The 16550-nt window shown below is 37.7% G+C and overlaps 1 protein-coding gene and 1 pseudogene across 1 annotated transcript in view; one reads left to right on the top strand and one right to left on the bottom strand.

Moving 5' to 3' along the window:
• Positions 1-16550, top strand: part of LOC136778025 (opioid-binding protein/cell adhesion molecule-like) — a 1000824-nt gene that overhangs the window by 524578 nt on the left and 459696 nt on the right. The window lies entirely within an intron of this gene.
• Positions 13556-14911, bottom strand: LOC136777929 (general transcription and DNA repair factor IIH helicase/translocase subunit XPB-like; annotated as a pseudogene).

Here is a 16550-nt window from a genome sequence, read left to right as displayed (position 1 = left end):
TCTTAATCAATTCCAAATAGCAACTGCCAACCTTCAACCATCTCTCGCCTAAGTGCCGCGAAGGCGCTGCTGTACACGGTAGCTCATTGGTTGACTCCCTTCTACCGATACATACTTCTGTGAAACGGATTTCTTAGAAACTAAGCAAGCTTAAGCTAGCGCGCTCCGCAGGTTTGTTTACAAGTTATATTGACGGTTTTTTCCACCAAAGGAACTGCGCTGTCCCTCACACCAAACAACTTACATTGATTTTAACATACACCACCCGCCTCGTTTACAACTAAGCGATACAATTTAGACCTTATTTTGCCTTATAAATTACGCACTTAAATTACGACATAAACTTAATCTAATTACTCTGATCGGAATTAACAGAGCGTATCGGCAATAAACATAATTTGTTGACAGCTCGATTGAATGTTGCACGCGCAGTTTTTACTTTTGCTATCCTAATTAAACCATCTCCGCCCTGAAAGCACCCGACCACGCGACCTAGCTCCCATCCACTGGGAGGCAGTGTGTTACTGCTTACTATAACCATATCATCTACTTTCACATTCTCAGAGGCGATTTTCCATTTACGTCTATTTTGCAATTGTAAAACAATCCTTTCGCCAAACATTCCAAAATTGATCACGCATTTGTTGTACTCGTTGCCATCGAGTTAAACGCCCTTCCTTTTCGTTCAACAAGCTGGGTTCAGGAACACTATTGACTATACCAGAGCCAATAAAGTGGCTAGGAGTTAAGTATAAAAAATCATTACAATCATCACTCATAGGACCAATGGGACGCGAGTTTAAACATGCACTAATTTGCATTAAGAGCGTTGTCATATCTTCGAAGTTTAACAATTGATTATTTACTACTCTTTTGATGTGATGCTTCGTACTCTTTATGCCTGCTTCCCATATACCTCCAATATGTGGAGAAAACGGTGGAATAAATTTCCACTCTATGCCTTGAATACTAAAATCATTATTTATACTATGATCTTCCCTTAACGCCTTTAGAGATTTATTCAATTCGCGATCAGCTCCACGAAAATTCGAACCATTATCGCTCATTATCATAGTAGGTAATCCAAACCGAGCAACAAACCTCCTAAATGCGGCCAAAAACGCGGAAGTGGAATAATCGGAAACTAATTCTAAATAAATAGCCCGAGTAGACAGGCAAACGAATAAAGCTATCCAACGCTTTTTTTCCTGGCTGCGCCTTCCAACACTAGTTTTAATTCTGAAAGGCCCAGCATAATCAAGGCCCATATTTGAAAATGGTCTTGACGGTGTGACTCTTACTGAAGGTAGATCGCCCATTTTCTGATGAATTGGTAAACCTTTATGACGAATTCAAATAACACATTGATGAATATAATTTTTCACTAAATTTCTTCCCCCTGTCACCCAATAAGTTTCTCGTAAAATACGTAAAGTTAGTTGTAAACCTGCATGTAGAGCACATATATGAGTGGATCCTATGATGAGAAGAGTTATATGATGTCTTCCTAGAATCAAGGGATTTTTAGTGTTATATGCAATGGGAGCATGTCTTAACCTACTACCCGCCCTCAGCAATTGTTTTTCATCTAAGAATGGATCGAGAGAGGATAACTTTCCGCTTTTAACCGAAATTCCCTTTTTTAACAGTTCAAGTTCCTTTTCAAATAATGTTTTTTGCACGTGTTTAATCCAGAACTCAGAGGCCTCCCTAAATAAATCGCGCATGGATGTATTCATTTCAGGGTCTCGCAGGCGAGCGATTTTTCTCTTAACTGTAACAGTAAACTTCAACAACCCAGGCCATGAAGAAAATCTTTTACACAACTCTTCAGTAGAGTTAAAAGTGAAGATGACTTTATTGACAGAATGACTTAATTTTGTTTCTAAAAGAGTATGGCTGGGTTCGGGAAAAGTAATTCTTGGCCAACTATTCTCAGAAAGCTGCATCCATGCAGGCCCATGCCACCATAATTCACTATTTTTAAGATTATCAACCGTTGTGCCTCTCGTAGCAAGATCTGCTGGGTTCGATTCACTCGGAACATAGCACCACTTAACTTCGGGTATGTTTTCTTGTATTTGACAAACCCTATTTGCTATAAAGGGTATTAATTTATTCGGCCAGGATTTCAGCCAAGTTAAAACTACAGATGAATCTGACCAACAGGAACATTTCGGATTATATGATGTAAATACCTCTCGTACATGTTTAAGTAACTTTGATAATAAAACTGCTGCACATAATTCTAATCTCGGAATAGAAATCCCTCTTACAGGTGCGACTCGAGTTTTGCTTATTAAAAGAGTGATGTCGACGCCATCTATGTTTTCAATACGTAAATATATTACAGCAGCGTAAGCTAGACTCGAAGCGTCCGCAAATCCCTGCAAAGTCCAATTAAAATGCGAAGGTCGAGTACCAGTCCATCTGGAAATTTTCAAGTTTGTTAACTTATGTAGATCCCGCTGAAAACATACCCATTGATCACACAAATCGCTCTTTATCTCTTCATTCCATCCAATTTGATCTTGCCACAATTTTTGTAACAATATTTTGGCGGTTATAACAACAGGTGCTACCCATCCCAATGGGTCAAAGATGCGAGCTATGTTGGAAAGTATTACGCGTTAGTTACGGTCTCACTATCGGTTAGTTTTAAATTGAAACTAAAAGTGTCGTCCTTAGGGTTCCAATATATTTCTAAAAATTTTGTGGCGGACTCACCAATGCTAACTACTGAATTGCTAGCCAAAGCTTCAATAGGGATATCTTTTAACAAACACTTAACATTTGTTTCCCACTTATGTAGCTTAAATCCAGCTGACCCTAATAATTTAATTAATTCATCTCGCAGTAATATGCATTCTTCCATTGAGTCAGCACCGAACAACAAATCATCTACGTAAATGTTATTTTGTATAATAATGGAAGCCTTTGGATATTTCGATTCTTCATCTTTGGCTAACTGCTTCAATACTTGCATAGCTATATAAGGGGCCGCGGCTGTACCATATGTGACCGTATTAAGTTTGTAAATCTCTATTCCGTCAGATCGCGGGTTTCTCCAAAAAATGCATTGATATAAAGAGTCTTTTGGGCTTATTAAAACCTGACGGAACATCTTTTCTATATCTGCTATATACATGAATCTATGAATTCTCCATAATAATATGACATCAATTAATTCTTTATGTAATTTAGGACCCGCATACATGCAATCATTTAAGGAAACACCATTTCGAGTTTTGGCGGAAGCATTAAATACCACTCTTAATTTGGTGGTGGTACCGATATCGCGTAATATAGGATCCCACAAAAAACAGACTTCGCCTGTAAAAAAGGCGGCAAGTACATAAACCATCTAGCATAAATAATATAGTAAAATTATCCAATTAAAAAAAGTAGTGAAATCTAAATATTAGGCAAGTGTATTTTTTCACCTTAGCAAAAGTTAAATTTTTGAAAAAAAAGGAGCAAAAAAGTTACTTGCCGGTACCGTAATGTCCATGCACAGTGAGAATTAGAATCGTATGTGGTTCGGTTAACTTCACTCTGTATTTTAACATGAAATTTGCTGTACTACGCTATAGCTGCATCTCACACACGATTCAATTTCCCACTGTGCATGAACATTACGGGACCGGCAAGTAACTTTTTTGTTCCTTTCTTTTTCAAAAATTTAACTTTTGCTGAGGTGAAAAAATACACTTGCCTAATAGTTGGATTTCACTACTTTTTTAATTGGATAATTTTACTATATTATTTATGCTAGATGGTTTATGTACTTGCCGCCTTTTTTACAGGCGAAGTCTGTTTTCGTGGGATTTCGTAACGTTTTATCAGAGTATAATATTTAAAAAATTAAATAATTCTTTTAATTTTTCTACAGAATTTAAAGAAAATTTCCACACTTCTCATTTTTTGAAACAGTAGCGCTTAACTAATAAAATAATATTAATATTGAAAAAATATCATAGTCAACACATTGAATTTATTGATATTTTTAATGCATTCTGCATAAATGAACTTTATAATTAATGCCCCGGCTACTTGTTTAATGTTTTCAGTTTCACTATAATAAAAGTTTGATTAAATTTTTCATAATCAATGAACACACTTTTAACATATAAAAATAATTAAGTAAAATGTATGTTTTAATGAATTTACATTTTCTGTTTATCAACATTTGACTTTTTACCACCATCTGACCTTGCCAGACTTCACTAGTTACATCAACTACTTGAGTTGATACTGGGGCAAGACTGGACAAGCAATTCGCAAAGCTTTGAATAAGCTACAATCAAGCATATATTCAAAGCTGACATTGTCGTTTTGCATACCACGTTCCTTTTTAGCACCAATTACTCTCACATTTATGCTGCTAATTCTTGACAAAGGTGACATAGGAGATACATTGGCGAGTCGTCCTTATAACATTTCCTTTGCCAGAGTCCTCAAATGGTCGTTTCGCTAATTTCTATACACTGTTGAAACTGGTCGGATTTCTGGTGCTGCAAAATGGAGTGGAGACCGTTAATTTTTGGGCTGAGTTTCAATTGAGAATAAACATGCATTTTTTCATCCATACCAATGACTAGTATACGGCCTTTGGCCTAGAATACTAGCATATAGGTAACAGAGGAAAACTATCAACAGTTATTAACTCAATTTTACAGAATTTCATCCAATGAATCTCATCCTTAAATTATGGCTAACCAATGGATGACGATTATCTGAATATTGGCTTATTCTTACTTTGCCAATCTTTTAATGCTTTCATCCTTGCCTGTTTCAAATACCAGAATGTAGGAGTGAAAAGCCCAATGTTTGATTCAACTCCAATAGTCAGTATGTGAGCGAACCTTCTTCCTTGGTTTTCTAATTCAATTGTACCAAATGTATTTAAGTCAAAGCACAAGTATTACTATTTACTATAATACACTTGCACTGTGACTGTAAAATACTAAATGATAACACTATGAGTAAGCCTGAAATCAAATTCATCATTTAACAATCTTAATCTTCAAAGAAAATAAATATTTGAAGGAACATGAGACATCTCAGTTACTTACCACTATTTGATTTTGCTCCATCTCCATTTTCTTTTTTGCTTGTTGACCTATTTTCTGTAATATTTGGTTGTCTTCGCATCTTTTGTAAACATCTACTATCGTATAATTTGTTCAAAGCCAAATACTGGTCAACTTGTATTTTACATAAATGCAGATTCTTTGGAATGTTTCACATCTTTCAAATAAGCATTGCCATAATTTAATCTGAAATATTTGTTCGTATATATATGATATAACCTACCGTATAGTTACAATCAATATCAGTTTAAAGAAAACAAAAAGCAAAACATGCATTTGATTAATGATTTCAATACCTGAAAGTTTAGTATATGATTACTTCAAAGAAAATAAATATTTGAAGGAACATGAAGCATCTCAGTTACTTACCAGTATTTGATTTTGCCCCATCTCCATTTTCTTTATTGCTTGGTGACCTAACTTCTGTAATATTTGGTTGTCTTCGCATCTTTTATAAACATCTACCATCGTATAATTTTGTCAAATCCAAATACTGGTCAACTTGTATTTTACGTAAATGAAGATTCTTTAGAATGTTTCATATCTTTCAAATAAGCATTGCCATAATCTAATCTGAAATATTTGTTCGTATATATATGATCTAACCTATCGGATAGTTACAATCAATATCAGTTTAAAGAAAACCAAAGGCAAAGCATGCATTTGATTAATGATTTCAATACCTGAAAGTTTAGCATATGATTATTAAGTACCTTAACAATTTCTTTCAATTAATATCCTCCTGATAATGACCGATGCATGCACATTAATGTTGAAAGTATACTTCTCATTGGCACAGAGTTGTAAATATTAATCTTATTTAATCCAGTCAGCTCTATCCTCATCAATGAATATGAAAAAGTTCTGTCTTAATTTATCTGCAAATAGAAATACCACAAAGTATATACTACATCCTGTATTGTAAAATATACTGTTATACTTATCTAATTAGCGAATCCTTCAGTCACTGTTCATTGAATTTATTTGTGGTTTTAGAAATTTAATAGATTCAATATCGCAACACGATAAATAACCTCACTGCATTAAACAAAAATAACCTCACATTACAATTTACACAGTTCAATGTAGTCGCCGTATTAATGATCGATTATATCGATTTTAATTGACAGTTTACAACCATATGTTTGATCGTTGAATATATTATGTTGGAAGCGTTGTGAAAATGACGTCATTTTTCTTAGCGACCAACTTCAGCCCGAGACATACATACATATTGACTGGAGAAGATTATGAAGAAGAATCTTATTTTCGATATATATATAGCTAACTGAGTATGATATCTTTGTATTGCGTGAACCAATTTTGATGTTCATGGGCTCAAATAAAAGCTTATTTCAAACCATTTCAAGAAAAGCTTTACTAAAATCATGGCAGTGTATCTTTTACGGAGAAAAATCGATTTAAAAATTGAGACGGCCAATCTTGCTGTATAAGATACAGTAGTGCCTCGACGGCGGTATAGGCATGACTTTTTCTACTTTTATGTACTTGCCGTCGAGAAACTACCGAGCCTCTTGAAGATGGGGTAAAAAATACCATATTAGAGGAATTTCCCTTTTAGGTACCAATTCCATATGACCCAATTCTAAATAATTTTGAAGGAAAATTTGATACTCCTTTTCCAGTTTCGGGGATTTTTCTAGTCGGTTTAATATTTTTTTATATGCCTCAAGGGCAACATTTCTTGATTCTCCTAATATTTGATCACCATTCTTAAATGGGATCCTGACTATGTAACGACCTTCTCGGTCTCGTACTGTGGTAGTTTTAAATAAATCTTTACATAATTTGTCGGTTTTTGAAAGAGGTACTCTATTCGGGGCCTCTTCTATATCCCAAAATTTATTCAAAATTTCTTTTAACTCTTGTACTCAATTTACTTCTATCGTGGAAAACGATACCGCATTAACGTTAACATTATTAGAAGTAAGATATCGTCCTGATATTATCCAGCCCCAAATAGTTTCCTGTGCTATCGGTTGTTGACTTTCACCCCTTTTTATTCCATCCTTTAAAATAACACTTAATATTTCGGCACTTAAAATAATGTCAATTGGCCCAGAGTTATCAAAATTATCTGCCCCAATTAGCCCCCTCAAATGTGAGTAATTAACCGAGTGGAATTCCCTAGGTATGACGTAATTGGTCAATCGATTTATTACCAAAACCTCTACATGAATTGCATCGGCATTGGTGTTTATGCCTCTGAGTTCAAGAGTCACGGCAGATCTTATCAAATGTGAGTCGATGGCACCTACACCTTTGACTAATACTTCAACCTTTTTCCTAGGGGCACCTAAAGCTTTAGCCGCCCTTTCTGTTATGAAAGATGCTTCAGACCCTTGATCTTTAATGCTCTTAATCGTTGTTCACAACGCCCGTTCGAAGTTACTTTGAGGAACGCGGTTGCTAGCAAAATCCCTTGATGTTTCTGGGATGTGGGACAATATGAAGAAGTAACCTCGGTTGTAATTGTTTCTTTTTTCTGTTTTGATGGAATTGAAACATTTTCTTTATTTAGTTGTCTTTTAACAGAACGCCTTAAATGAATCTGTGTGTTATGTCGGCCCCCACACTGCTCACAAAACCGTTTACTTGGACAATTTGCAGTGAAATGTCTATTTTTTAAACAGTTGAAACAAACGCGAAATTTCTTTACGATCTATATTCTCTTTTCAATCGAATTCTCCTTAAATTTGATACAATTGAATAACAAATGATCTAAAGCACAAAGGGGACATCGTTGTGTGGCAGTCATATGAGACTTAATGATTTTCTTACCCTTTTGAATACTGCTGTTGGGTACATTCATAGATTGCAAGATTTCCATTTTTTAAGCGCAAGTTTCTATACGTTTCCAAATAAATTTTTTAAAATCATTATAAATCGGTTCCTGATCCTGATTGTTTACCCAGCGGTCCCAATCTACTATTAATTTGTTGTCAAATTTTAGTACAATCAACGTTAATAATAACTAGCCCCATTGATCAGTTTTAACACCTAAATCTTCCAGTGACATTAAGTGTTCCTGAACGCTATTAAGGACTCTTTCATACTCTGTACTATCGTTGGCTTGCGTAACCGGTTCTATTCTGATCAGTTCTAACACATGAGCTTGCTTTAATAGCCTTGGATTGTCGTATCTTTCGGTTAACTCGTGCCAGGCGCGATCGTAATTTTCTTCCGAGGCGGAGAGATTCTTCAAAATACCCGTAGCTGTCCCTATCAAACAACGCTTTAAATAATTTGTAACGAAGTTCCCCGTTACGTATGCGAGATACCGAATAAAAAGTATAAAAGCTACCGAACAGTGGATATTATTAATCCCTACGTTACCGACTCGTGAGATAGGCTCACGAGTGGATTATAGCTAACGTCAAGGATAGACCCCGTTGACAGGCAGAGGCCCGGATGAAAAGACCGGCGCTCCAGTAAACGATGTCCAGGTTGTCCTGAGAAGTAAGGCAGGGCCATGCCAACTAACCCAGGCAACCTGAGATAAGGAGAAGCGGCCTCGGGGAGTCCTAAAAGAATGACAGTGTCTATAAGTCCCCACGAGGAGGGGAGATAGAACATCGAGTCTGGCTTGAACGCTGGTTACGCGCGTCAAGCAGGCTGCGCGAATGTCGTGCGCAGACTGTCATAGCAGGCAGTCGGAACGCGACCACTGGACTGTGCTGATATGTCCGTGCGTGCTGGTGAGCGCGTGACGCGGCACTCAGTCAGCCAGGGGTCCATTCGCGTATGTGAGGCGTGTGCTATAGGCCAGCCTGCACGTACGTCACGACTGAATACCGGCCAGTGCATAGCGGGTTGTGCAGGGGCGTAGTTAGACCGTTGGAATGTGTCCCGGTGCCCTCCGTAATCCCATAAGCTTGCGCTATGGCTGGACGGGCCGCGAACATTGCCTCCGTGGTGGTCCGTTCCTGGCAAACTCTATGCTTGGCAAATGATACCGCATGTTCCCGCACTCCTCACCACCACCTGGGTGTGGGTGGTAAGGGATAGATGTATGCCCCTCAGCAGATAGGTCTGCGAGGATCGGACTTCCGTAAGGAACCCTCCCCTCTCTCCACGACCTAGCATACTGAGCGACCCTGGCTACCGCTACCGTCCAGATGCATGGCCGCAGGGCCGTATTAGATGCATAAAGAATGGAGTCGGAAGACTCAATTGATAACGTAGGGTTGTTGGCCACCCAACTGACCAACTGGCGCCCTGATACCGATGGAAAAGGACGGGCAAAGGTAATGAGAAAACCCGTAGTGTGAGTGGCCCCTCACACTGACGGGAATAACGTTACAAATTTAACTTATCTGTTTTACTCATATTTGTATTAACTACCATTGATTCAAAGGAATGCTTAAAACTCAATCAGTTTTTTCGACATCCATCGAACTTCAGCGGTTCTATTTTTCAAAGACGTCCTACTGACGACATTAGAGCGGATTCCGTTAAAAAATTTACAAGCGGACTTATTTCGTCTACATTAGTGGACGAAGACGGTAATAATCGTTTGAAATTTAATCAAGCTAACCTATATTTATCTTTTGCCGCCTCGAACAAATTATTAATAAAAAATTCGGATTCATTCCTTACTTCTATTGTCCAATTAACGCAAATGTCATAATAAATATCTTCACACTTTTTCCAAGTGGACATTAAGTCGCTGATCCGAAGTTCCACTTCATCCGACTGCATGGGCTGTTTTTCCGCTGATGACGAATCCTGTTAATCCTTATGCACTTCTTTTAATCTTTCGGATAAACCCGAAAACATTTGATTCAATGTTGTCTTCTTTGATGCCATTTTGACCAATAACCACTTCGATTTCACTCAAGACTGATTTTCACCAATACTTTGTATCCGGCTCGAAGGACCATGTATAAGATTTCACTTATTTTATTAGTTCAGGAAATCTTCCTTTCTTCACATAGTCATATGCAATGTATTCGGGATATATTAAATAAAAATACCACTTTATTAAGTGGAAAAGCACTAGGCACAAAACCACTTTTTGTTTTATTAAGTATAATGGTATCACACAAATATTCTTAATCAATTCCAAATAGCAACTGCCAACCTTCAACCATCTCTAGCCTAAGTGCCGCGAAGGCGCTGCTGGACACGGTAGCTCATTAGTTGACTCCCTTCTACCGATACATACTTCTGTGAAACGGACTTCTTAGAAACTAAGCAAGCTTAAGCTAGCGCGCTTCGCAGGTTTGTTTACAAGTTATATTGACGGTTTTCTTCACCAAAGGAACTGCGCAGTCCCTCACACCAAACAACTTACATTGATTTTAACAGAAGCTATGCGCGTTTAAAGAAGTGACTGATTTTGAACCAAATTTTTTAAGTGATCTTAAACTTTTGACCGGAAGTGTATACAGGGTGGAACGTTAACGCCGCACTTCCTTTAAACGGGTTATTCCTGAGACTTTTCTAAGAAAAACGCCGTTGGCCGTGTTAAAATCTAACCACTGGTTAAGGAGATATTAAAGATTAAATTTTGAATGCAATTATTGATTTTACATATGATTGCAGTAGTATTGGAATGTACGTGTGGCAAGTGCAAGTATAAGAGAGAAGTTGCTGCTATGACGTTTCCCTCTCCCCTTTTATTGATTTTTTCGGAATCGTAGAGAAGTTGCTGCCGGTTAGCTGTTTTGCTTTTTTATTGATTAGCTGAAAATTTTGAGATTTAATTCGCGTTCTCGCGCAGAAACTAACGCGTACGCGCAATTTACCTACGGAGAATATTGGTTAACTGTTATTGTGTGCGTCCCCATACCATTTCATTTCCGATGCCAAATAATTAATGGGCAAATCGAGATAATGTAAATTAAATTCTATGAGGATTGAACACTTTAAACCAAGATTATGCTCCAGTCAATGAGCGCTCAGTTGTGCATATCTGTCGATCATTGACTGTAAGCGAGAGAAAGAAGCTATAGCCGAATTGTCGCGTCGTTGACGGTTAGCCTAATAAATGAAAAGATTGCATAATCAAATGTTTATTCACCTGATTTTATGGAGCAACTTCAAGGATGGGCAGCATTGTAAATGTGCTCCATATGGCCACCTTCAGCATCGATGCACGCCCTTGCTCGTCGGAGAAGATTTGCTTGGACAGTGGCTACCATCTCAGGTGTGATCTCCGTGATAGCCACATCCAATCGCGCAGCTAGTTCTTCCTAATCCCGCATTAAATATCTTCCCGTATAGACCTTTTCTTTCAAGGCCCCCCAAAAGAAGAAATCTAATGGATTCAGATCAGGAGAGATCTAGCAGGTAAAGGGATGGGACCACCACGGCCGATCCATTTGCCGGGAAACTTGCGGTGCAGCACGCCTTTCGCAGTGGCCGCGTTATGCGGAGCTGCTCCGTCGTGCTGGAACCACATTTTCTGCCGAATAACTGTCCAAGCAAATCTTCTCCGACGAGCAAGGGCATGCATCGATGCTGAAGGTGGCCATATGGAGCACATTTACAATGCTGTCCATCCTGGAAGTTGCTCCATAAAATCAGGTAAATAAACATTTGATTACGCAATCTTTTCATTTATTAGGCTAACCGTCAACGACGCGACTATTCGGCTATAGCTTTTTTCTCGCTTACAGTCAATGATCGACAGATATGCACAACTGAGTGCTCATTGACTGGAGCATAGTCTTGGTTTAAAGTGTTCAATCCTCATAGAATTTAATTTACATTATCTCGATTTGCCCATTAATTATTTGGCATCGGAAATTAAATGGTATGGGGCCGCACACAATAACAGTTAACCAAGATTCTCTGTAGGTAAATTGCGTGTACGCGTTAGTTTCTGCGAGAGAATGCGAATTAAATCTCAAAGTTTCCAGATAATCAATAAAAAAGCAAAACAGCTAACCGGCAGCAACTTCTCAACAATTCCGAAAAAATCAATAAGAGGGGAAAGTGAAACGTCATAGCAGCAACTTCTCTCTTATACTTGCACTTGCCACACGTACATACCAAAACTACTGCAATCATATGTAAAATCAATAATTGCATACAAAATTTAATCTTTAATATCTCCTTAACCAGTGGTTAGATTTTAAAACGGCCAACGGCGTTTTTCTTAGAAAAGTCTCAGGAATAACCCGTTTAAAGAAGTGCGGCATTAACGTTCCACCCTGTATACAGGGTGTATCAGCAATGATGCATTTAATTTTAACTAATGTAACGTTGCGTTCCCGTAGCGGTACAATAGCTCCCATCTAGCGCTTTGCTAATCTCAAGCGTTAGATAGGCGGGTCGTGTGCGAACTAGAAAGTTATCAACCGATGAGTTATTGATCTAGGATCGATAACTTGTCGGCTTACTAGTGTCGCGCGGTAGGTGTAGCAGTGCAGCGGCAGGACAGGCGCAAGGCCTTACCTTCTTCCGTGAGCTGCCCCGACACACGTAGTTTGGATGTCGATAGTGACACAGAGTGCCCTGAGCAACTTCCCCGCCGCTGATATAATTCTGCAACAGAGCAGCAGTCGCCGCATACCTGAAGTATTCCAATTGCAAAAGTGAAGTGCGACGACTGCCACCTTGCCGCAAACCTATACCGGAGAATACCAGCCCTTCGGGCCTGTATCAAGAGGAAGAGCAGCAAGAGCAAGAGAGAGAGAGAGAGAGAGAGAGAGCCAGCCCTTGTAAGCTGAAGTAAGGGTGAATATTCATTCGTATAAAAGCCCTGTGACGTTCCGTAGTGTGCTAGGGTTTAGGGATCGTAGTGCCAATCGGTTCTATAGGGAACCACTGGCCCTCTCACCTGTTAGGGGTAAGCGGGTAACATAGCGCAGTGGTCATTCCATCGGACCTATAAAGCGAATATCATAGTATGTAGAGGCACGAATAAAGAGAGAGTTTCACGATTACCTAAATTCGTTGTCAGTTTGACGGTTGACGTGATCGTTCCCTTGAGTCGGTTCCAGGCCGCGGACTTAGTACAATTTCCGTGAGGACTCGCTACCTTAGATTCCTAACCCAAGCAATACGGGTCGTTGTTGTGATTGAGTACGCGGGAACTTAGTGAGTGTGAATAACCATCGATTAACACGCACGAGCGAGAATATTGACTCATCCGCGTAGCGTCACGTAGTAGTTGGCTCAAGAATCCACCGGTAGCGCGCGGAGTACCGCGCAATTCATTGGAGAACATCGCGAATGCCGACTTGTGCTCGAGCGCGAGGCTAGCTACTACGTCATCGGGGCTTAAGCCGCGTTCGCACAATTTAGGCCACGCCCACATTAGGCACTTCGCGTTAGCATAAGTAGGTCGTGTTATATAGAGCATTGTACGGTATTGGATACGAGATTAATAATAAATAGAATTGAACCGAATTTGGAGAAGTATCATTATTATCACCTCATCCCCTAAATTCGCATACGAGGGTTAGAACCCCCTCTGTACGAATAAATATTCAGGTATAATTAAAATTACATCGAAGGCGCCCGGGTCTTATAGGAAGTCGCCTATTGGGACGCGAACGCAATCGATGAGAGATCACTCCTCCCACCCCTTCCACTTTATCTTCCGGGATAGACAGTTGCATCACACCGTTAAACAAATTACAATAGGACTGGACAATTGTTAGTCCTCGATGGAACATTCTTGCAGGAATTGTGTGCACTTCATTCAAAAGCATAATACTCTAATCCTATTCCGGTAATCATTTCATTTTTTGTTCACCATCTCAATAACGTTTTTGTGTATATATGATAATGGAATATCTATTAACTAAAATACCACAGCTCATTAGCTTATATTTTGCTTATCTATGAAACCGATATATCACCGAGTCATAAGCAGTTAACCACATTTCAAATTGTTGTCTCAATTGATCAACCGATACTCCGGAGTTGCATAAAACCAAAGCTCTTTTTCTTACTGTACAGAAAGCTGTGGCGCCTAATAAACTTTTTCCAGCACCATATGGTAACAATATTACACCAAATCTTGCTGGACCTTTGCCAAACTACTTTCTTAAACTTTTCTCCTCATAAGGCCTTCAAACTGCTGATAGTTTTATATCAATACTGATGTCAGGATTAACAGTATCATATCAAAAATCATACTTTGCTTACAAAGGATGCTCAAACTTTATAAATCTCTCTTTTCGATTACTTAAATATTCTCTTGATTTACTTCAAAACTAACAATCTTGATTTCCACAACTTCTTTATCCTCATATTTTTTATCTATGTTATTATAAAAAACAGTAATATTTTCTGGAACTGTAGCTGATTCCTCTGTAACTTCAATAATATTTACTGGTGCTTGCATTTTTCCACGGGAACTGTTGAAGCATTTGGCATTGGTTTGACACCACACTGAAAATTACAAAATGATGCCTTATATATACATTATTTTAAATTAAACAAATTTTTTTACAATGTACTTAGTTGAAAATATTTATGTTTATGATGAGTGAATTGAACAAAATTATTTTACTCTGTTTCATTTACAATCTTCTATAATCTGCATTCTCTAATAACAGACTATTTCAATAACCTTTGAAGCACATCTGGGTAGGGAGACCCAATAAAGTCCTTGTATTTTAATACAAGCTTGACTTGAATGAAAGAATATTTAAATAAACTATTAATTTTTATCTATGTACTTTTTAAGCGGTTTAATGAGTCATGCATACATTACCATATTATGATGTACATATTTTAGTAAATTCAATAATACCATCCAGTATACTAGTTTTACTTAATCCTTTGAGATAGACAATAATATCATGTGTTTAAAGTCTTACACTCACAGCTGCATATAAGTGCTGTGTTCGAAACTAAGAAAGTTTAGCTTAATTTTTTTTTATAATGTTGGGAATGATAGACCAAGCCGAAAAATGTTCGGAGGGTTTGGAAGCTTGAATAAGGAACAGTGGATAAAGGAACCAGGTTTTGCTATTTTAAATTTTAGCGGTTACGTTACGAAGTATAAGAATATTTATCAGAGAAAATGATTAGATTAGAGATTGAAGATGAAAATAATACTCTCTTCAGTTTTTTGGTTGCAAGAGAAACTTATGATTTGGCCCATCCAGGTAATTGTGGTTAAAAATTATAACTGTTCTTAAATTGAAAATATATATTGCTGTAGAAGCTAAATATGTCTAAATATTTAAGATTATTATTCAATAATTCATAGATATAAAGTATGCTGAAAAATTTTTAAATTACCAAAAAATCAAATTTCCAAATTTACTCAATAAAAAAGCTGATTCAAGGGAAGATGAAGAATACAATATAGGTAAGAAAAACACGTTTTAGTTATAATAAACTTATTTCTATTTTTCCTAAAAAGTGATAATTCCTTATAGAATTAGAAGAGACGGCAGCTATATTAAATAAAGAGCTTTTGAAGCAGAAGTTTAACAGCATAGGAACAACTATTTCTACAGATATATATATATTGTGACGTGGCACAATTAATACTTTACTCCGCATTTTCTATCCTAACTACAATTAAAATGAAACTCTGATCTTGTGAGCCAAGAAGGAACTAAGTCTTTATTGGCTCTAGGTGGAAAAGCTCTGAGGCATAAAAACCACCGTTATAAAAATTTACACAAATTGTCAATACAACAGTAATATTACAAGAAAGAATGATGAATAGGGATTATCCAACTTAATCACTGACTTATGCTGTGGATTACAGCAATTAATTCTGCTAAAGAATCTAAATAGAATTAATATGAATTTACAAAGGTTAAGGCTCTACTCAAAGGTCAATTTCCCCAACAATTCCCGAAAATGCCACCAGGCTAGAGCTTAGGAAGGAAAAAAAAACATAGTTGCTACCAAATCAACTAAAATCGTTACCGAAACGATTAAAGATGCCACCAGGCAAAACTAATGCAACTAGAGCCAAGTTGCCACCAGGCACAACGAAATTCAAAAGACTTATAGTTTGAAAGTTAAACGAATAAAAGGATAATCCCTATTTTCCAAAGTAATTTTTGATAAAACTAGTTTACGCTACAGATGCTAATGGTAGGGGGGAGGAGCTCTTTGAGCGCATGACAGTCTTTGTAATAATGATTCAACCGAAGAATTTAATTTACTAAGCTACTACAATTATGATAGGATACCAAATACGTGATGGGACTCACCTCCAGTCAACTGTTGTAGCGATACAATTTATTTTAAGGCAATTAGGGTCCTACCAGATATATCGTACGTTTCCCTGCCTGAATCTCCAATATACTCCTCTCCTATTCGTTATTCCTAGAACTCTCTTCACCTTTCACCGCGGGTAAGCACCATAAAAATTTCACAGGTTCTTCTACAAAACTGTCACAATAACGTCCTTTCCGGTCAAGGAATAAAACTCGAGTGAGTGCCTTCACGCAGTTACCTCCCCTCTAATTTGTTATTTTCTTCTCGTTATAACAACTATTGAATGGC

Source organism: Prorops nasuta, unplaced genomic scaffold (assembly GCF_024137725.1).
Source record: "Prorops nasuta isolate Cenicafe-Biocafe unplaced genomic scaffold, Cenicafe_Pnas_1.2 PNAS00013, whole genome shotgun sequence".
Classification (NCBI taxonomy): domain Eukaryota; kingdom Metazoa; phylum Arthropoda; class Insecta; order Hymenoptera; family Bethylidae; genus Prorops; species Prorops nasuta.
This window is presented reverse-complemented; position numbering and strand designations above follow the sequence as displayed.